At 42.6% G+C, this 23,966-nt stretch overlaps 1 long non-coding RNA gene across 1 annotated transcript; it reads right to left on the reverse strand.

Moving 5' to 3' along the window:
- Nucleotides 1–1,019: 1,019 nt before the first annotated feature.
- Nucleotides 1,020–23,666, reverse strand: LOC117087847. The gene is made up of 3 exons (XR_004438977.1): nt 23,455–23,666; nt 4,917–5,359; nt 1,020–3,936 (listed from the first exon to the last, which is right to left on the reverse strand). It is a non-coding gene; the product is annotated as an uncharacterized LOC117087847 (long non-coding RNA).
- Between the last annotated feature and the right edge of the window lie 300 nt (nt 23,667–23,966).

The raw sequence follows: 23,966 nt of genomic DNA on the forward strand, positions 1-23,966 counted from the left end.
AATATCCTTGTCTAGCTTTCCTATAGGAGAGCTTCAAAATAAGTTCAAGGCTAATGGTGGTGTGGAAGTCCAGAATTACAATGAATCTAAATTAAAATAAGGTGAAGGGTCCAAGTCATATAATTGTGGATGTTATAATACAGACTTGAATGTGAATGAAACTCCAGACAATGTAGTCATAAATTTGCAGCAATAATCCATATGGCACGTCAAAAGCCCAGACCTGCTCTGAAGAGGACAAATCCATTAAAAAGATCATTATTATGTAACAATCTTGAAAATGCCAAGCTGAGAAGTCATCTTCCCGGCCAAGTGTGATATATATATATATGTGTGTGTGTGTGTGTGTGTATATATATATATCAGAGACTCTAGTGTTAAAAAGAAAGAGGTAGATTGACATGTATGTATGGAACAATCTCCAGACATACTGGCAAGTGAAAAAAAGCAAAGTGTAGAATCCTTGCTTAGAACACCAACATTCATGCTATAAAAGTGAAAGGCACATTTAGAAATATGTTTGTATCTACAGAGAATACCACTGAAGAAAATTCAAGAAACATAGTAGTTTTCTCTGAGGAAGAGAACCAGGAAACTGGGAGACAGAAGTGGAAGAATTATTTAGTCTCATGGAATTTCTTTACCATACACATGTTTATCTAATCAAAAATTGATTCATTAAATTTATAAACAAAGTTAATGTCTACACTATAAACAGAGTTCAGGAGACTAAGAGAGAAACAGTCTTAGATAATCCCATCATACATCCTCAGAATTTTTAAAAATTTCTCTCCCACCTCAGAATTACTCAAAAAGTCTCATGTATTTTCTCCAAGTCATTTTCTATTTAGTTACTAAAAATCTGGTTTGCAAAACGATGTATACATGTAACTTAACGATGTGTACATGTAACTTAAAAGTGCAACTTTTAACCTTATCACTTCCACATCATTACTAGCTGGTTTATTTTATCAGTCTCAATTAATATTACCTGCATTTAGATACATCTTTATACTTACATTTGCTTGCAAATTTTATTTATTCATTATTCTTCAAAACACTCGCATGGGTTAGTTTATTACTATCTATGTTAAAGAGAAGAAAATAAGATATTAGACAGTGAGTTAATTTCCCATTATGATGAATGAAGTCAGGACAATGAAGTACTTAATTGGGATCTAGAAATGTTGGGTTTTGTCGTATCATTAAATTGCATAGCCTTGAAAATGAGCCAGACTTTCCAAATATCAGGCTCCTGGCAAATGTTCAGCAGCATCTACTGCACAGAACACAGACTAGAAAAACATGAGAAAAACGTTTGTAGCTTGGTTTCTTCCTCCCTAAGAAAAATGTCTTTGGGGAGAAATAAGACCCATGGAAGTAATTACGTGAAATGAAGCTCCATGCAATTAGTTTCAACTAAATAATATGGTAAAAAATGTAAAAAGAACTTAAAAAATTTGCCAGTTGCAGTGCTTAGAAAAGGTTTTGTTAAGGGGAGAGGATTTAAGCCAATATGGAAGAGTGGATGAGATTTTTTATTAAACAGATGATCCAAATACCCAATGTAATTTAAATAAGAAACAGTTTACATAAGTTTACCTTGGCCATATTGTTTCATCCACTTAATGACCTAATTAGATCATTCACCATCACTCATCATTTTGTGGCAAGGAGTTGTTAGAAAATTCCTTCTATTCCCCTTCACTCATCACTCTTCTCTTTCCCTGCTCTCACTCTCTTTCCCATTCTTTTTTCTGTCCCCTTACCTCCCCCTGACAAAATAAATGGATCAACTGTAAAGTTATTTTTGAAAAATTTGAGGATGTTATCCTTGCACATTCTATTACAGGCTTTTGCGTGGACAGAGACAGAGGTAAAGGTCCAACTACAAGTTCCACAGGTCTTCCACGTTCCATTATCCATTTCAACGGACTTTTTTCACCCTGAATTTCACATGATGTGTCAGCTTGAATTCTTCCAAGTTTATGGTGGAGAGCACGTGGAACCATGACATGGGGAAGGACCTTTCCTTCGCTGGCCTGCAAATGTGTTCAGAATTCCCTGCTTGATTCAGGGACCTGCATTAACATATTCCATCTGCCCAAAGCGAGCCCTTTGTGGAAGCATGAAGACATCAGTTACCCAACTTACCTCGGCTTCCACCTGTCCAGGGGGCCTAATTGAGAGAAAGCCATTGACAGCATCATCAAGGGTGCTGGTGTGTCAGGCAGGACATCACAAATCCCTCAACTCTCAGACAGGTTTTGCTCTCTCCTTCTGGCTATGGTCCTGCATCCTGCTCTCCTAAAGCAAACACTCTCTTTACTTAAACAGATTCATTCTACATCTAGTTGCTGCCTGTCTCAGTAGCCATTTTCCATGACGTACAGCTGTGCTGCATCAGACCCCATGGCATTTCTGCCCCAACCCAATCACATCAATTCACCACTAGATTCCTAGTCCTCACATGTTGATAGAGCTGTCTAGGGGGACACAGCATCCTACTGTTGAGAAGTTACTCCAGAAAGTTCTTGGTGTTTTTCTCCTGCCTTTCTTTGTATATAACAATATACCTCTGCCTAATGCTGAAGACACTTTTTCCAGAAATTCATCTGCTATACGTGACAATTCTTAAACAAACAGTCTTTTGATTGTCTCAATACTACCACTGCTTTCTTAATGATTCCTGGTACTGGGGTTGATTTGGGAGACGGATATTAGGGCCAAGGGTGAGAAATGCTGAAATTCTGCCCTGTCAATGTTATGACAGCATTTCCAAGGAAGCACTCTCACAAGGAACTCCAGCCCGTGGGAAGACAGGGTGCTCCCTTATTGCCATCTGGGCTTGAAACCCACATCCAAGGCTGGGCCTCTTTGCAACCTCAGGCTGGAGCTCTCAGCTTAGGCTCAGCCTCCAAACAGGGTCTTTCCTTTCTCTTCCAAATCCCAGTCCTGAAAGGGACAGACCACAGCTACCAGCAGCATTCCCAGACCTCAAACCCACACTCGAGAAATGAGAGGAGGGCCAGAGGCTGGCAACTTCCAACAAAGAGAGGTGGCTTACGGGGCCTTGCCTTTTAAAGCATGGTAACCTTGTCTACTTGTAAAATAGCCAATCATGGTCTTGGGGTGTGACAAATTAGTCAGTGACCCTCCATTCAGGGAAGGGAATTGGGAGGCAGGAGGAGACTCAGAACTTGCCTCTCCCTTTTGCAACTTTGAATCACTTTACAATACTTGGTATATGTGTGATCAGTTTCTCCCCAGGAATCGCAAGCCTCCTGAGAGCAAGAGCGCACATATGTCCTTTGGAGGTTTTGTTTTTTGGGTTTTGGTGTTTTTTTGTTTTTTGTGGTTTTTTTTGTGTGTATGTGAGACCGAATTTCACTCTTGTTGCCCAGGTGAGAGTGCAGTGGCGTGGCTCACTGTAACCTCCACCTCCTGGGTTCAAACAATTCTCCTGCCTCAGACTCCCAAATGCTGGGATTACAGGTGCATGCCACCACACCCAGCTGATTTTTTTTTTTTTTTTTTTTTTTTTTAGTAGAGACGGAGTTTCACCATGTTGGCCAGGCTGGTCTCAAACTCCTAACCTCAGGTGATCCACCCACCTGGGCCTTCCAAAGTGCTAGGATTATAGGCGTTAGCCACCGCACCAGCCTCCTTGGAGTGTTTGAATTCTCGGAAGCCACTTTGGCCTTCCTGATCTCAGCTCCCCTTCTTTGAGTCAACGTCTCATTTGGTAACATCCTGCTGCAGCAGCAGGATCCTGTGGCAGTTTTGCCTGGATGGTCTCGGGCTAAAGGAGACTTCCTGAAAATAATTCAGAACACAGCCGCCCTCCTCATCAGGCTCCTGCTGGTACGTGGAGCCCCAGCAAAGTTGTAAATCCTCTGGTTCCCATGAAACCCAGCACTGGTCATCTCCTGTTGCCTTCAACAAGCAAAAGAATACAAGATTTAATGGGCCAGTAATTTGAGATATCCTTGAATTTAAAAATCACAGTAAAAACAAATTAAGACAAGAAAGCAAGCATCATTTCACCCAAAATGATCACAAGCTGAATATATTTAGCAGCTGGCAGAAAGATGGCTCATTTGTGGGGCAGAGATCCACGTTCAAGTTCTAGTTCTAGTTCATCTACTAATTAGCTATTTGATCTCAGGCAACTTGGTTCACTTGGACGTCCATCTCTTCATCTGTAAATGAGGACGTGCAAAGTCTAAGGCCACTTTCATTCTCATAAAGTTACTAAGTTTAGAAACATTTAAGACTTTTAGCTAGAAGTGTGATAAAACAATTGATTTGCACATTTGTGCATTTATAAAAGTAAATTGGTCTTTAAGGTGAACAGTCTTGGCTATCAGGAGTAAAACAGTCCCTTCATCACTTTACTCAGATAACGTTAAAAATATTCAAAGTGTACAAGGGGCATTTTTGTGTGAATAATTTTGATTTCGTTTTCTTTTTTAAAATAGGAAAGTCAAGTGGTGGGAAACACTGGTAATGTGAAACTAAGATCAAGGCCAATAACAACATTATGATTCTGACTGTAACCTTAAGTCACCCACAAGCCACGTCAGTGCTCACTGGAGTACAGTATCTAAGAAGCACACATTTCACACAATGATGGAAATTCACACAAGTGCACACATATGAACATCTGCATTTCTGTCCTTGTTAAGGTTATTTAACATAGTTAATCTATTCTATAATTCAGAGGAAGTTGCATTTGACAAATGTGCTTGTGCAACACACATCTGGAGAGGTTCATTTGGAAGGGAGAGGGAAACGCCTTTCTATCTAAATATTACACCAACCCAGAATAAGTTGTTATATTTTCTCCCAAAGAATGATAGGTTGTCAAGTTTAATCTATAATAAAAGTATCCAGCTTCTATCAAAAACAGTTACCTGATTCAAAAAATATGTATTTCATCCGCTTTAAACATTGTCCAGGCAAATCATCGGTGGAAAGCGGGGTATGGTTAGGGGTCACCGACTTTACCATGAAGCTGCTTTATTCTTAGCTGCCTTCTGCTGCCAGAGCCTTTGACAGCTGACATATTTCCATCATTGCTGCAGGGAGAAATCATGAAGTGCCATCCAAAGAGACTCGAGGAAGTGCAAAGTGACAGCAGGGAGAGCAAACATTGTCACACAGGCTCATAGAGGCAACAGCTCTGCAGGAGTGGAGGAGTTCTAGCAACTTCTCTGCATTTCAGTGGCACACACGCAGCGAGTTAGAGGTATGGAGTGTATTAGGAATTAAATTGTTCCCACCGCTGCTCTGCTCCTCTAGGCCACAATCACGTTGGAGGATTCTTTTGAAATTTTACTTCCACAGCAAGCTCTGTCTGGGGAAGGCAAATGTGCAGAAGAGAGAGGCTTCATTCAAAATCTGCACAATCAGTAAGAAAAACAGAGAGCAGAATCTGAGACTAGCTCAGGGAAATGTGCAGTTAAACAATATGAAAATAGAGGCTGGGTGAGATGGCTCATGCCTGTAATCCCAGAACTTCTGGAGACCAGAGCAAGGGGAGTGCTTGGGGCTAGGAGATTGAGGCCAGCCTGGGCAACACAGTGAGACCCCATCTTTACCAAAAAGACAAAAATAAGCCAGGTGTGGTGACAAGCACCTGTAGTCCCAGCTACTCAGGAGGCTGAGGCAGGAGGATCATTTGAGCTCAGGAGTTTGAGGCTGCGGTGGGCTGTGATTATGTCACTGCACTCCAGCCTGGGTGACAGAGCAAAACTCTGTCTCTGAAGAAAAAACAGAGAGTATGGAAATAGGGTAGGAAATATTTCATCTCTGATGAGATTTCAGGACAAATGACTGAAAAGTAACAAGCAGATTACAGTTTGGGTGAAGGGAGCCAGTGGAGGTGGCTGGGAGTTCCAGCACAGTCACCGTGTGACCCAAATGTCTCTTGAGAACTCCAATTCTAAAAAAAAAAGGCTGTAACAGACACATAGATCTCAAACTTTTAAAACAATGTAAAGCATAATATGGTGGAGAAAAACAGAAGAGCTTTGTTAGACCTACCTGTGTTCAAATCTTTTTCCAAGCTTGTGCAAACCCAAACAAGTCCTGAAAACTCCCTGAGCCTCAGTTTCCTCATCTACAAAATGGTGGTGATCATCCTGCCTTTTAGGTCTAACGGGCATTGAAGATGATGCAACATGCAGGGCTTTGAGTTAGCTCTCAGGAAAAAGCAGTGATTATTATTTTATTGCAGAAATCACCAGGGGACGGCAAATGCTTAGTGAGGAAGGTGGTGTTTGCCTCGGCTGATGCTCTGTGGTGACGTGAACAAGACTCTGGGATTTGAGGGAGGCCACCTGACGCCTGGCAGACATCGAAACCACTCCCAAGGCCCATGTGTCTGGCAAACTCTTTCCCCCTCTCAGCATTGAAAATGGTATTGTTCCCTGGTCCAGCACAACCCACAGCTATACATCAGTTTCCTGCAAGGTGAGTCATGGTAATGTGAGAGCGTGGGGCACACAGCCCATGACAGAAATTATGTCAACTGCATTTCCTTCTCCAAAACAGATTAGGAGTCTCGGTGGCACTGATCCATTCAAACTCATTCTTCATGCTGGATGTCACGCACACACTGATGGCCCCTGAGACGCAGAGCCAAGCCCAGGGAGCCACCGGCTTTGTCATTTGCACGACTGACCTACCTCGGCCCTTGGAGGAGGGATGTGGCCAGGGGTGTTGTTCTCTGAGGGATCTGTTAATTTTCTATCCAGTCAGGGACTGCTGTTCTAGGCTTCCTACCACTTAACCTCAGTTTAGTCTCTCAAGGATTTTTACTCTATGGACGTCCCTGTGGAACTAGCCATCATGGGAATCAGAGTTGCTGCATAGCGATGGATAGACAAGCTTCCCTGAAAAGCTGCCAGCCCAGGCTGGGGCTTTGATAGCAGAAGAGGAGGCTGGAGACCGAGAGCCTGGGAGCCAGGCTCCGCTCCCTCCACCATGACGGGCCTCTGTCCAATCTATGTGAATTTGAGAACAGCAGCCATTCAGGCAACCAGGAGTTTACGTCCAAATGAGTCTTTCCACGACCTCAATAGCATCCCCAGGCACAGTCCTGCAGCGGCACCATTCAGAGGCCAAGGGTCCTACACCCTGGGCTGAGAGTCCCCAGACACGGACTTTGCTTCCTGCTGCCCTCCTTCCTAGACCAGGCTCCAGCGGGGAGAGCTGTGCTGTTGTCCACGCTTGGGCCTCAGCTCGCCAACAGGAAACTGTCTGGTTTTAGAGGAATGCAGTCACAATAGGCCACCGCCTGACCAGCTTCTTCCCAGATGAGACTTTCAACAGCTACCTCTTGTAGCGGTGGCAACTGCCCCCCTTTAAGGCTTTCATGTCACCTTCCCCTGTACCCCTGCCCTTCACAGACAGGTCTTACCCAGGTAAGCCTTTCCAGGTCACCCCCAAACAAGCCCGACCCCTGGTCTATTTCCCTGGAGGCTTTCTCACATCCCTCCTGTATCGCCTGGCTCCTGCTAAACAACGTGTTCCTGGAGGGCAAGATCTGAATCATGATTTTTCTGTGAGCCTTTACACGTGGCATAGTCCCCAAATTAAAATTTAAAATTTCTTTGTTAACTTTTTTTTTCGGAGACTGGATCTCACTCTGTCACCCAGGCTGATGTACAGTGGTGCCGTCGTAGCTCACTGTAGCCTCCAACTCCAGGGTTCAAGCAATCCTCCGACCTCAGCCTCCCAGGTAGCTGGGACTACGGGTGTAACCCATCACAACTGGCTGTAGGTATTTTAATTTGCATTCTCAAAATAGCGTAGAATATGGAGTGAACAGTTTTGTATGCTGCTTTTGCATGATTTTTATCATGTAAAATTATATACTAAGCATTTTACATGTCATTAACAGTAAAACTATTTGGCAACTGACATCTTTGAATGACTATCTGTGTACAATCATTCCTATAAGAATATTTTTTCTCACAATTTCTAGCTTTGATGTAATGCTAAGAAAGGCCCTTTGTACCCGAAGGCTATAACGTATTTCTCTTAAAATTTTCCTAGTACTCCTATAGTTTTGTGTTTTACATTAAAATCAGCCTCCAAAAGTGCTGGAATTATAGGCATGAGCCACTGTGCCTGGCCAAAATTTAAAATGTATTAAGGATCTAATATGTAGTTGACATTCTACACATTTCAAAGATGCCATTCTCATGATAATCATTTAAATTTCATCATCAGCATTTTACAACTCTGCTTTTAGGGAAGACCTAGAGCCATTAAGCAATTTGAGATTTTGTGGATAATAATCTAACTTTAAAAATATGATTATCCCATTGTTCCAAACCTAATTATTGAGTAATTAATTCATCATTTTGTCACTAATTCTAAATAGGGCTATTACCATATGAAAATTTAAAAGTCAACTATGTTGCCCAGGCTGGTCTTGAGCTCCTGTACTCAAGCAGTCCTCCCTCCTCAGTCTCCAAAACTGCTGGCATTACAGACATGAGCCAGGGTGCCTGGCCAAAATTTAAAATTTATTAAGCATCTAGTATTTAGTTGACATTCTACATATTTCAAAGATGCCATTGTTATGATGATCATTTAAATATCATCATCACCATTTTACAAAATCACTTTTAGGGAAAACCTAGAAGGAGTAAGAAACTTGTGCAAGGCTAGGCGCCGTGGCTCATGCCAGTAATCCCAGCATGTTGGGAGGTTGAGGTAGCTGGATCAGCTGAGGTCAGGAGTTCAAGATCAGCCTGGCCAACATGGTGAAACCCCCCTCTACCAAAAATACAAAAATTAGCCTGACTTGGTGGCAGGTGCCTGTAATCCCAGCTACTGGAGAGACTGAGGCAGGAGAAACGCTTGAACCTGGGAGGTGGAGGTTGCAGTGAGCCGAGATCATGCCATTGCACTCCAACCTGGGCAACAAGAGCAAAACTTTCTCTCAAAAATAAATTTAAAAAAAAAAAAAAAAAAAAACTTGTACAAAATCACATTCATGATCAACTGACTCCAGAGAAGGATGTTGCCATTAACAGCCTTAATTACACATAGTAGGTGCTCAGTAAGTGGCTAAGTTGAGAATTGGATGCAAAAATGCATTCAAACGTTATCTCCCTGCCATACACTCTGCATCTCATTTAATATAAATTTTCTCAATTTTAGAGAAATATGCAAAGGGACTGAAATGGCTGAGATATGGTTACATAATGACTTTTCAACAATGTCAGGTACAAGATTTTTCTTAATGTTGATGAACAGCTTTCTCTCTCACAGAGGAATAAACAAGTGGGAACAGTTGTTCATTGAAGCAGGAAAAAATTACTCTCAAAGAGCTTGACCACTGAAGTGAGATGTGAGATTTTGGAGTCTCCATCTCCCGAGATTTTTGAAACAGAGAGTGGAGAAACCAGCTGTCCTGAATGGATGAGTCATCCAGCAGGTCCTGGTGTCCGTGGGGCTTAAGCTGTGTGCTCCTAAGTGGCCGCCTATGAGAGGCGTCCTTCATCCTTCGTCTTAGGTGTCCCCAGGCCTGGAGTAGCGGGCCTCTCTTTTGAAAACACTCGGGCTAATTGCAAAAATGGAATTTCACACTCAAGCATAGAAAATGCCTGGTAGCCATCAGGTTGGCTCCAGACAAAATAGAGAGGTAGTATTTCACATTTGTCTTAAATTGTTCATCTTCCCTTTTCTCCAAGCCTGTTCCCATACCTTCCTTTTCTCACTCCTCCCTTTTGCTTCTCATTTTTTTGTTTGATCAAATTCTTCCCCACAAGCAGTTTTTGCTCCTTCTGCATGCGTACTGTGCACACAATAACTGCCTTTGAAGTATCTGCTCTCCAGAGCCCTTCTGGCCTTGTGGTCACACAAAACACACATCCTGGTCCTGATGCAGGTAGGTGGGCATGACACCCTCCCCAACACCCACCATCCTCATCTGTGACATGGGATTCCTACCGTGAACCCATCTCCATGGATGCTTTTAGTCCTTTTAAAGTTGGCTTCCGTGGGATGACAGCAGTGCCAGGGAACTGACCTCAGCACCACATCCCACACGTGCAGCATCAAGCACCCTTGTTACACCCAAGGAAAATGAAAATACACACCTTTCTCTCTCTGGTAACAATTTTATTTCAAGGCAATTGTTATTCATTTAATCTCTACTTTTATGAGTAGTGTTTTACATGAATTGGTAATCAAATTTATAAGAGAATATACAAAGACTTCATCAGAAGCTTTTATCTTGCACTGAGATCATAATTAAATATTGTCACAAAAATGAATAGTTTGAGACTGATCTGGTAACGACTGTGCTCACATTTTAAAGTGAGTTTATCTAATGATGAATGGTTACGTTTTTTAAAGCAGGGAAGATAAGAGGTGTGTCTGCTACTACAAGCAGGCGCCAGGCTCCTAAGAGACGGCCCATTTTTCCCCACCCATATCACTGTGGCATGTTCTAAAATTAATGCAGAGTGGATGCATTTCTTCAGATGGTGAGGGATCTTCCTGAAATAGCAATTGAAGTTAGCTATGAAAAGTCTCACTCTAACGTAGGCATGCATGGATCCAGTTATGAGAAACCACCACTGAGATTGTTACTCTGGTTTCTTGTGTCTCTCTGTCTCCCGCCATGGAGCTTTGTGGACACAAATGACCCTAGGACTCAGCAATGAGCCAGATGGGTAGAAACACAAAGCCAGGAGCTGGGAGTTGTTAGGCTTCCCAATGATAAATCACTGTTCTACCCTCCCTGTTATGACTCTGAATTTGTAACATCTTTATACAGGCAAGTCCCAGCTAGGAGAAGTTTAATTATTTATAGCTGCTGCTAGATTCAATTTTTATAAGACTTGAATGCATGTATAAGTACTCTGTAGTCAATAAAGCGAATAAGGTAATATCAGGATGAATGTGATGTAAAAGGACTTTATTATAGTTTAGAGAGAAAGGCATTCTTCATATTTAACCAAAGTCCACTGTCTGCTGTGAACTGAGTCTCTGAAAGCTCATCTTCCCAGCACAGCAACAACCCAACATGAAACAGAGTTAGAACAAGCATCTAGTGGCACAAGCGAAATGCAGACTTAGAGCAAAGCAAAGTACAGAATTTTAAGTACAGCAAAACTGGTAATCCCTTCCTGGGTCACAGCTATTGTCTGAATTGATGATACCAATTCTTTCAACCAAGTTTATCTGTACATCCCAAAGTCTAAATGATGGTTTCTGTACATCCCTTTTTGATTATTTATTAATGTGTTGCAAAACATTGCTATTGGAATTTTTGGTATTATTTTCAGTGATATTGAGCCCTTCTGATTAATCACTTTATATATTCTACTATTTCCGAAAACAAATTTTTTTAAATGGTCAGCATCATTTGATTTGGAAGTTCTACTTTGAAAATGAGAGGGAGAAAGTGATGACTTAGACTTATACAGCATTTCTAAATCTTGGGAGTGAAATTAGCAACTTAACTTTAAAATATTAGTTAAGTTGCTGTTATTACATGTTCTCTTTGTTTGTTTACTATTCACTTTTTAAAAATTGCTCCATTTTGTATCTCTACAATCAGTGACTAGCTGAAGACCTAGATAAAGGCAAAAATCCTGCCCATTCATCCACTTTTGCCTTCAAACAAACAAACATTGAACACTTACTATGTGCAGGACACTGTGCTAGACACTGGTGGTTTCATGAGCCAGGACAGGTCCCTACCCTGGGGGAGAGGGTGAGTAAGACACAAAAATAAAGGTCTCCAATAAATCATTGTATACATGGTCACAGAGGCATGTGGACAAGGTACCATAAGGGACCTGTGTTTATCAATTTTGCGTTGCTATAAAGGAACATCTGAGACTGTGAAATTTATGAAGAAAAGATTATTTGGCTCCCAGTTCTGCAGGTTGTGCAAGCACGACCAGACGTCAGCATCTGCTTGACTTCTGGTAAGGCCTCAGAAAGCTTTTAGTTATGGTGGGAGGGAAGGTAGCCAGCATGTCATGTGTTGAGAAAGGGAGCATGAAAGAGAAAGCAAGAGAGAGATGAGGTGCCAGGCTCCTTTAAACAACCAACTCCTGAGTGAACAGAGCAAGAACTCACTCATTACCATGGGAAAGACATCAAGCCATTCATGAAGGATTCACTCCCATGACCCAACACTTCCCACCAGGCCCCACTTCCAACACTGGGGATCACATTTCAACACGAGATTTGGAGGGGACAGACATTCAGACTATGTCAGGGACCAAAGGGAAGATAGCTAGCTCCATCCAGGGTATTCATGGAAACTTGCCCCCGGAGGTAACCCACTGGATTGGCCCTGAGGTATGGGTAGGGGACCATTTGGCAGACAAAAGTGAGGTAAGCCCAACAGAAGGAGCCACATGAGGGCAGGCACAGAAGGCTGGAGGCCAGGGCATACACTTAGGGACTGAGAGGCATGCTCCAAAGTCTCCCATGCAGTACATTACAGAGAAGCAGCAAGAAGTGAGGTGGGCAGAGCCAGCTACGCAGGGCATGGCATGCGGTGACAGAGATTTGGCCTTAACCGTGAACATGGAGGAGAGATTTCCCTGTTAATCATTGCATGATGATCTTGCTTTCTATTTAACTGAGAAAGCGAAGGTAATCAGAAGAGAACTTTCACATGGTCTCCCCACTTGTCTGCCCACCTATTTGCATCTGGAGCACTATATCATGTCTTTCCTTCTATTTCAAAAAAGCAATTGGCCAAGACTCCAATTATCCAGAGGCAAGTAGCAGTGGGACTGCTCAGCCAGATGGGACCAGGGGATGAGACATGATGAGCAGCACCCCAGCAGAGGCAGCAAACGGGCTGCAAATGTGTATATCTTAACACCTCCAGCTTCTGCCAAGAGGAGCTCCCTCTCATCCACCCAGAGCCTACCTGGGAGAGTTAAAAGATTTTTTTCCATATTCTCATAACTTTTATTACAGCACACTGTTATAATTGTTATATTTTATTACTAGTTATTGTTTTTAATTTCTTCCTGTGCTTAATTTATAAAGAAAACTTTTTCATAGCTCTGTATATATAGGAAAAGAACACAACACAGCCAGCTCTCCATGTGCATGGGTTCCACATCTGCAAATTCAACCAACCTTGGATCAAAAATATTTAAAAATAAAAATAAAAATAACCATACAACAATAAAAAATAATACAAATAAAAGCCAATATAATATAATAACTATGTACATAGTATTTACATCATATTAGGTATTATAAGTATATTAGTCTGTTTTCACGCTGCTGATGAAGTCATACCTGAGACTGGGCAATTTATAAAGAAAAAGAGGTTTAATGGACTCACAGTTCCATGTGGCTGGGAGGGCTCACGGTCATGGCAGAAGGCAAAAGGCACATCTTACATGGCGGCAGACAAGACAGAATGACAGCCAAGCAAAGAGGGTTTCCCCTTTGCAAAACCATCAGATCTCATGGGACTTATTCATTACCATGAGAACAGTACAGGGGAAACCACCCCTGTGATTCAATTGTCTCCCACCAGGTCCCTCCCACAACATGTGGGAATTATGGGAGCAACAGTACAAGATGAGATTTGGGTAGGAACACAGCCAAACCATATCAATAAATAATCTAGAGAAGATTGAAAGTATATAGGAGGTGTAGATTATATGCAAATATTAACTATTTTATATAAGGAACTTTTGAACACCTGTGGGTTTTGGTATCTGCCAGAGACGCTGGAACCAATCCCCTGCAGATACTAAGGACAACAGTACACATAGGGTTCCATACTATCCAGGGTTTCAGGCATCCACTGTGGTCTTGAAACATACCCCCTGTAGATAAGAGGGGACTACTGTATTTAGATTGCTGCATACTTTAAGAAGCACAGTCTACCTCCTCTTTCTCTTGGAGGGTCTATTTGCAGTTGAACAGAACGGATTGCCTGGGAGTGCCCAAAACTACTTGTAGGAAACTTTCACCTTTAAGACTCAAGCATACACATGTCAGCACCTAGATTTTGAACAGACTGAATATTTATCCAAAGGGATGAAGTAACCTAAGACAGGTTGCTGGATTGTAGACAAGGGAATAGTGCTATGATCTGAATGTTTGTGTTCCCTTCCAAATCCATGTATAGAAACCTAATCATCCATGTGCTTGTATAGAGAGCAGGCCCACTGGGAGGTGACTCGATCATGAGGACAAAACCTTCATGAATGGAATAAGTGCCATTATCAAAGAGAACTAGTTAGCCTCTTCTGCCACATGAGGATACAGAAGGTGCTGTCTGTGAGGCAGGTGGCCTCACCAGACACTGAATCTACCAGTACCTTGATCTTGGACTTCCCAGACTCCAGAACTATGAGGAACAAATATCTATCATTTATTAGCTACTCAATTGATGGCATTTTGTCATAGCTGCCCAAACAGACTAAATCAAGCCATACTCATGTGCACTCTATGAAGGTTGATGGTAGTGTGTAAGGTGCATTAGAAGGGGTGAAAGCAGAAAGGAAGACAGCATCTCATCACGATGACTGGTATGGTTTGATTGTGTCCCCACCCAAATCTCATCTTGAATTCCCACATGTTGTGGGAGAAACCCAGTTGGAGGTAATTGAATGATGGGGGCAGGTCTTTCTTGTGCTGTTCTCATGATAGTGAATAAGTCTCATGAGATCTGATGGCTTTATAAGGCGGAGTTTCCCTGCACAAGCTCTCTCTCTCTTTGCCTGCTGCCATTCATGTAAGATGAGATTTGCTCCTCCTTGCTTTCCACCATGATTGTGAGGTTTTCCCCAGGCATGTGGAACTGTAAATCCAATTAAATCTCTTTCTTTTGTAAATTGGCCAGTCTTGGGTATGGATGAAAATATGAGCAGCATGAAAACAAACTAGTATAGTACATTGGTACCAGTAGAGTGGGGCACTGCTGAAAAGATACCTGAAAATGTGGAAGTGACTTTGAAACTGGGGAACAGGCAAAGGTTGGAACAATTTGGAGGGCTCAGAAGAAGATGGGAAAATGTGGGAAAGTTTGGAACTCCCTAGAGACTTGTTGAATGACTTCGACCAAAATGCTGATAGTGATATGGATAATAAAATTCAGTCCAAGGTGGCCTCAGATGGAGATGAGGAACTCGTTGGGAACTGGTGCAAGGGTGACTCTTGTTATGCTTCACCAGAGAGACTGGCAACATTTTGCCCCTGCCTAGATATTTGTTGAACTTTGAACTTGAGAGAGATGATTTAGGGTATGTGGTGAAAGAAATTTCTAAGCAGCAAAGCATTTAAGAGGTGACCTGGGTGCTGTTAAAGGCATTCGGTTTTAAAAGGGAAACAGAGCATAAAAGTGCAACAAATTTGTAGCCTGACCATGCAATAGAACAGAAAATCTCATTTTCTGAGGAGAAATTCAAGAAAACTGCAAAAATTTTTATAAGTAATGAGAAGCCAAATGTTAATCCCCAAGACAAAGTGGGAAAATGTCTCCAGGGCACGTCAGAGGTCCCCGGGGCAGCCCCTCCCATCACAGGCCCTGAGGCCTAGGAGGAAAAAGTGGTTTCATAGGCTGGGCCCAGGGTCCCCATCCTGTGTGCAGCCTAGGGACTTGGTATCCTTTGTGCCAGCTGCTCCAGCTCTGGCTGAAAAGGGCCAGCATAGAATTCAGGCTGTGGCTTCAGAAGATGCAAGCTTTAAGCCTTGGCAGCTTGCATGTGGTGTTGAGCCTTCAGCTGCAGGGAGTCAAGCATTGAGATTTCGGAAACTCCACCTAGATTTCAGATAGGTGAGCAGAAAAAAATGAGGAGAGCAGGTGGAAGTTCTCTTCTGATCACCTTTGCTTTCTCTGTTAGATAGGAAGGAAGGAAGATCATCAACTGAATGAAGAAGGTGCAAGAGCGCAGAAAGGACAGTGAGTCCTGACAAGGGCCAGGAGCACTGAGTGGACCATAGAGATGAAGCCTGGCTGCCACGTGCACTCAAGTCCCCCTGGAAGCTCAGGGTCATGAAAGAGACTTAGAGTAGTAAGCCTGGGCATGTGATTTTCTCTGGACACAGTTAGTTAAGGGGTGCAGGCAGGTCAAAGCATCATTGCGGACAGGGCAGTGAAGGAAGTGAGTGACAGAGGAAGAAGGCTGCAGCTGGAGCCCAGGATGTTTGCAATGGAAATATGAACTTTCTAGCTATTCCAGGATGTGACTGTGGAATGGGGAACCGAAGTGGTGACTAGAATGAGATCTTTGGAGAATAGGTCAGGGAATAGAGAGACCAGCTTATGTACAGTATGTGGGTATTTAAGTCACCAAGAGTTAAGGCAATGGTCATATTGAAAAAACCAACAGAGAGCAGGGGAAGGGCCCTGGGGTTGTAGATGACTGTAACAGTGACTGGTCAGTCTAACATGCAATTCAAATGCAGGGATTCCAGAAGAGGAGGGGAGCAAAGTGAGAGTCTCTGTGGAAGTGGCCATGCAGAGAACATGGCGGGTCCCCACCCACCCAGAGGCTCAATACTGGGAGGAATACAGGTGATGAGATGCTGTTTTTGGAGAAGGCAGCAGGGAAATGAAGCATTAACCTAGGTAGCAAGAAACTTGGTATCTGAGACATTTCTTCTCTTTTTAATTGATAACTAATAGTTGTGTGCGTATTAGGAGTACTTGTGCTATTTTGATACCTGTATACAATGTGTGATGATTAAATCAGAGTAACTGGTATCTCCATCACCTCAAACATTTATCTGTTCTTTGTGTTGGGAACATTATTCTTCTCTTCCCTCTCTTATTCTTCTCTTATTCACTATGCATATTTGTAAAAATATAAAAAAGAGTGATGATATTGAGGCTAAAAGATAAAATGTGTTCAACGTTGGCTTTATGGGGGAAGGACATCATCCTAGCTCACAGAAAACATGAATCTGTTGATACTGAACTGTGCCTACTGTGTTTGGCTGGAGAGGCAGGAAATCCACTGTGACAGCTCTGAGCACTCCCTGACCAGTTACTTTGGTCTTTGTCCTGAGGAAATATAATAGGCAGCTTGCAACAGTGCACCATTGTTCACATTACATGAGTGGGAAGATTAAGCTCTTAATTAACAGGGAATGGGTAATTGATCATTGATAAATGCCTGAAAGTAGTCACGATTACATATGGGGCCATGAAATTGATCATTGTCTTTTTCTCCGGAAATGATCATCGTTGCTTATGAATAACTTTATAATGAACACTGAGCTCCACCAAATCACTAATCACCTGGGAATGAGAGTTGTGATTCGGTGGAGTGCAGGGTTTTCTCATTGTGGGAGTTTTCCCACTCTTCATATCAGCCCCTTTGAGAGGAAGATTTCCATATTTAAATACACCCCGATGAAAAAGGAGCAATAGAGGGAAAAAATAACAAAAAGAAAACCAATGTTTTTAAACAAAAGTGATTTGAATTCAACACCCAAGGAAACCTGGTAGCAAAGTGACTTTAAAGATAATAACTCAAAATCACAATATTAAACCTTGTTCCCAGCTCTACTCCCACTGGCACCATCTTTGTAGCGGGGGGAAAGAAAGGATGGGAAGGAAGGGAAGTAATTACAGGTATAAAGACAGAATAACAGCCAACAAGATTTAAAATTCACCTCCATTTCCTGGCTGTAATGGTCTCAAGTTGAAGATTAACTTTATCCATGTTCTTCGTGTTACTGTTTTTCCAAAAAACCTTCTTGCTTAGCTATGTTCAGGCAAAGAAAGAAACAATGGGGTTCTTTCAAGTCACGGCATCTGTGGTATGTCTTCAGCAGAAAAGTTCCTCTCCTGTCAAACCTGCTGTTACCCTGGTGCTAAGAGCATCTATATAAATAAACATGAATGGATGCAAGCATGTAGCTGTATTTTGCAAACACAAACAGTACTTCCTAGTAATGTCATAGCGTGAACTGCAAAAATGAAAGGTTCACCAGGAGAATCTTCACGAAGAGGTTGTATAAATTGTCAGCACCGGACGTGATAGTTAACACACAGAGCCTTGATCAGCCATTGTGCAAATGTTTATTCAGACAGATTTGGAAGGGGAATTATGATGTATTCCTCCCACTGCACTTGCCTGTTTGGTCAGGCAGCAGTTAGCTCAGACTGTATGAGAAACTCGAGAGCTGTTTCAGATGACTCTGACCTGCCGGAGTAGAACTTGGGCTGACTGCGCACAGCACGTTCACCATGCACAATAAGGGTCCATGCAGGTGGACTCACTCAGCACACCAGACCTCAGGCAATCGAGATTTGTGGAGCAGAAGCAGGAAAGTGATTACTCACTTAACTGCAATGCAATGACAAAAGCGTGTGTGCTTCATCAAAACTCCACTCACCGTAACATTTATTTGAATGTCTCCCAAAGTAATTAAAAAATTAGTTTTTATTGAGAAGAGTATGTGAACTATTGTGCAATGAATATTTGCACTGTTCATATTGTGCAAAATGAAACACCCCTACAAATAAGAATCAGTCTGCCTTGACACCTCGAGTTCCACCTCACCTGATTGACATCACAGGAAGTTAAAACAAAGGCTGACTTTCTTTGTCTCCCTTTCTGCAAACACACAAGCATTCTTCATTCATACAAATACTGACCCAGTTAAGACTGTGTAATCGTTTCTCACAGGATTTGTTCAAGCATGTTTCTTTTTTTGTTTGTTTGTTTTTGTTTTTGTTTTTGACAGTGTCTTGCTCTGTCACTCAGGCTGGAGTGCAGTGGCATGATCATGGCTCACTGCAGCCTCAACCTCCTAGGCTCAAGTTATGCTCGCACCTCAGCCTCCTGAGTAGCTAGGACTACAGGTGTGTGCCACCACACCTGGATAATTTTTTAAGTTTTTTATAGACAGAGGCCTCTCTATGTTGCCCAGGCTTGTCTCAAACTCCTGGCTTCAAGTGACCCTCTCTTCTCAGCCTTCCAAAGTGCAGGGATTGCAGGCATAAGTCACAGTGCCTGACCAAAGCAAACATTTTAATAGAGGAAACATTTGGTTTTGTGTTTCCTCTGCCTCTCTTTTTTTGCTCTCCTTCATTTTGTCATGCCCTCTTCATCTCCCAGAGCTCTCCTAATGCCTCCTCCCAACGAACAAGGACTTCCACAGGTCTGCCTCACCTGGCAGGACCCATGCTTACCAGTTATCCGGTTCTTCCTCCCAGCTCCAGAGTCCATGGGTCTCATTTTGGAAACAAATTCATGTCTACCTATTAATAATAGATAATTTTTCATAACATTACCTCTTTCATGTAATGTATTTGCACCAAAATTTGACTTCAAGCCAAAGAATTAAAAATCCAAATCCCTGTCCCCAACTCAATGTTTCTTCTCCCAGGACAGATGAAGAATCTCCTATCACTAACCCAGGAGAACACTTATGAGTTATGAGCTCCAAAGAAAAATCTGAAGCAGCCAGGCACGTTTCATAAGCCCCATGCAGTGAATTCATGGCTCCTGCCTTCACTGATGCCAACTGAACTAAAATAGAATAAAGAGTCACACCATCGTCTTTATCAGACTTGTTAATTTTGTAGGAAGTAGCCACCCCAAGCCTCCCCAAAACAGATTCTCATATTCTCTAACCCTAGAATGGAGGCTTAGAGGATTAGAAGTTCAGAACAATTCCAGAGAGTTTGATTTTTTAATGCTTATGAGGATAACTTGAATGGAAAACTATTAAGTAGTATTATAGAGGAATCTGATCAAGGTGCTTCTGCGTAGAATTAAGGAGATGTTGTAAGACAGAGCCTAGGTGGAAGTCAAAATGAGACGCCCACCAGAGGGCATTCCCTGGAGGACTTCCGATACTAGAAACAGGAGGTTGAGAAGTTTGTCCAGAACATGTGCTGGGATGGCCAGGGAAATAGTGTTCTCTTTTCTCTAGGAATATGAGTTGCAAGCAAAATGCAAAGCATCCCCACAAAAAAGAAACTATACTTCTAAAGTTCATGAGAAAGGCAATGCCCTGAAAATGAGCTTTCGTTAATATGTTAAACTGAATGTTCAATGGATACTAAAATTGAATAATGGGAGGTGTCTTAGTCCATTCCAGCTGCTATAGCTAAATACCTTAGACTGGGCAATACATAACAGAAATTTATTGTTCACAGTTCTGGAGGCTGGGAAGTCCAAGATCAAGGCACCGGCAGATTCTGTGTTTGACAAGGTTTCCTTGCTTCATAGATGGCACCTTCTTGCTATGTCCTCACATGCCAGAAGGGGCAAACAGGTTTCCTAAAGCTTTTCTTATAAAGGCATTGATCCCATTCATGAGAGTGGAACCCTTATGACCTAATCCCCTCCCAAAGGCTGCACCTCTTAATACTATTGCATGGAAGACTAGGCAATGTATTAATTTGGGGGGGGGGGCATAAATTTTAAGCTCATAGCAGGGAGTACGATTCTTCTTTCTTACTAATTTTCACTGCAGAAGATGGACCTCCACTGGCTGACACTCCTCACTTCTCTGTAAGTCTTGGCTCACTTGGTTCCTAGGAAAAATGGTACATTTAACTGATAGTGAAATCTGAGGTAGAGTTTCAGGAGGATTGGTACCAGTTCTTCTTTGTATGTTTGGTAGAATTTGTCTGTAAACTCACCTGCTCTTGAGCTTTTTGTTGTTGCTGGGAGACTTTTTATTGATTCAAGCTCACTATTTGTTACTGGTCTCTTCAGGATTTCTATTTCTTCCTGGTTTAATGTTGGGAAATTGTATGTTTCCAGGAATTTATTATTATTATCTTTTTTTTTTTTTTTGAGACGGAGTCTCGCTCTGTCTCCCAGGCTGGTGTGCAGTGGCTGGCTCTCAGCTCACTGCAAGCTCCGCCTCCCAGGTTTACATCATTCTCCTGCCTCAGCCTCCCAAGTAGCTGGGACTACAGGCACCCACCACCTCACCCGGCTAGTTTTTTGTATTTTTTAGTAGAGACGGGGTTTCACCGTGTTAGCCAGGATGGTCTCGATCTCCTGACCTCATGATCCGCCCGTCTCGGTCTTCCAAAGTGCTGGGATTACAGGCTTGAGCCACTGCGCCTGGCTCGTTTCCAGGAATTTATCCATTTCCTCTATGTTTTCTAGTTTGTGGGCATATTGTTGTTTCTAGTAGTCTCTGATGATCTGTTGCATTTCTGTGGTAACATTTGTAATATCTCCCTTTGAATTTCTGCTCATGTTTATTTGGACATTTTCTTTTCATAGTCAAGCTAGGAATCCATCGATTGTCTTCATCTGTTTCATTTTGTTCCTCATTTGTATTGTTCTTTTTTCTCAATTTCATTGAGTTCTCCTCCTATCTTTGAAGTAAATAACTCCATATGCATGACTCTTTGTCTTAGGGAAAAAGCTGTGCTCAGAGAGCCGGTGTTCTCTGTGACCAGTGCTGTGAGCTGCACAAAGTCTCACAGTTGTGAGGTGAATTGTGTCCCGGCCCCACCACCCAATAGACATATTGAAGTCCAAATCCCAGTGAGAGATGAAGCCAGCCGGACTTCCTGGGTCAAGTGGGGACTTGGAGAATTTTCTCTCTTACGAGAGGATTGTAAAATGCATCAATCAGCACTCTGTAGTTAGGACTGTAAAATGCACAATTGGCGCTCTGTGGCTAGCTAGAGGTTTGTAAAATGGACCAATCAGCACTCTGTAAAATGAACCAATCAGCACTCTGTAAAATGGACCAACCAGCACTTTGTAAAATGGACCAATCAGCAGGACGTGGTCAGGGTCAAATAAGGGAGTAAAAGCTTGTCACCTCAGCCAGCAGCAGTAACCTGCTTGGGTCCCCTTCCATGCTGTGGAATCTTTGTTCTTTTGCTCTCCACAAAAAATCTTGCTGTTGCTCACTCTTTGGGTCCACACCACCTTTAAGAGCTGTAACACGTACTGCCAAGGTCCGTGGTTTCCTTCCTGAAGTCAGTGAGACCATGAACCCACCAGAAGGAACACTCGCGACACACCTGGACCTCAAAATGTGACCTTATTTGTAAATAGAGTCTTTGTAGATGAAATTGTTAAGGTGAAGTCATAAGTGCGGGCTCTAAATCCAACATGAATAGTGTTGTTATAAGAAGAAAATTTGGCCGGCCACAGTGACTCACAGCTGTAATCCCAGCACTTTGGGAGGCTGAGGTGGGCAGATCACCTGAAGTCAAGAGTTAGAGACCAGCCTGGCCAACATGGTGAAACCCCATCGCTACTAAAAATAGAAAAATTAACCAGGCATGTTGATGCATGCCTATAATCCCAGCTACTCAGGAGACTGAGACAGGCGAAATGCTTGAACCTGGGAGATAGAAGTTGCAGTGAGCCGAGATCATGTCACTGCACTCCAGCGTGGGTGACAGAGCAAGACTCCATCTCAAAAAAGAAGAAGGAGAAGAAGAAAAAAAAATTGGACACAGACCGAGATAAACAGGGAGAAGGCCATGAAAGTGCAGAAGTGGAGATCTAAGTGATGCAGCCGCAAGCCAAGGATTGACAGCTCCACCAAAAGCTAGGAAGAGATAAGGAAGGACTCCCACTTATGGGGTTTGGAGGGAAGAAGACCCTGCCAACACCTTAATCTTGTACTTCTAGCCTTCAGAACTATGAGACAACAAATTCCTATTGCTTTAAGCCATCTAATTTGTGGTACTTTATTATGGCACCTGTAGCAAACCAGCACACCCGCCCCAACACGTGGCCTCCCTGATCCCTGAGACACAACAATATTGAAACTGGGCCAATGAAGAATCTTATATTGGCTTCTAAGTGTTCAAGTAAAAGGAATAGTTGCACGTGTCTCACTTTAAATCAAACGCTAGAAATGATTAAGCTTGGTGGGGAAGGCCAGCGCTGTGCTGCCTGGTAGTGGAGAGGGGCCTGCTTCTGGGCTCGGTATTCACAAGCACGCTTGGCTGTCAGCCCTAAGGCCACATTCTCCAACTTTGCTCTTTTTAACTTGATATTTTGCCCCTATCTGTCTCTCCTGGTTTAAATTTTCAAATTCTTTAGATCCCCAGCAGAGTTGAGAATGACATTTATGGGGAGCCCTTCAAAAACACCAACCTCACACAGCTAAATAAGGTATACCACACAACCCACCACACTGGGGGCAATCTCTTAGGAGACAAAAACTATCTTTCCAAGTACGTATTTCTTGTCCTATAACTTCCCTCAGTATTCCATACGTTTTTCTAACAACATAGCTAAACGGAAAGTTGTTGAAAGAAATAAAGTTAATAAAATCAAGAAGTTGTTGAAATAAAGAATGTTGACCACAACTGTCATACTATGATATAAATCTTAATTTTTAGGTTAAAGATAGTACTATAATTGGCCTTAGGATAGAAAGAACTGGGAGTTTTAAAATGAGAGGCCAATGTTCAGCACACTATGGCAACCACAGAGAGGAAGACAACCCTGGCCAGACAGCTGCCACTCCGGCAACTTAACGTAACATTCGCATTTGGAGACGAGGAGTCCCAAAAGCAGCAAAGTGCAGAGCTCATTTTCCATTTCGAAGTCCAGATAGTTTTCCAGGATTCCAAATTGTTATCATGAAAGTGCTTCACTCACTGCCAAGGAAAGCATTTCCATTTGACACGGTGCATGTCTTATTTGCAAAGGTATGCTTCCCTGATCTTGCTGCAGCCTTGGGAGATGAAAAATGCACAGCTCGGGCTCCTGATTGGGCCAAAGCTTCAGGACAGAATCAGGGACATTTACCAGGAACAAACAGCCCAGCTTATACACTAGCCACAGTGAAGGTAATCAGTGGGGAAATGAGAGTCCATTGCATTCTGCTGATTTTTAAGTTGACCTCCACTCGTTCTTCAGAGGCATCTTCCTTCACAAACTGGGTTATACCATAGTTCATTGCTTTGCTTACAGAAGCCTCTTGCATCTCCTCATCTCTGATCCTGGAAACAAGTTCTCCAGCCTTTTACATCTGGCCACAGA

Source organism: Trachypithecus francoisi, unplaced genomic scaffold (assembly GCF_009764315.1).
Source record: "Trachypithecus francoisi isolate TF-2019V2 unplaced genomic scaffold, Tfra_2.0 Contig00025, whole genome shotgun sequence".
NCBI lineage: Eukaryota > Metazoa > Chordata > Mammalia > Primates > Cercopithecidae > Trachypithecus > Trachypithecus francoisi.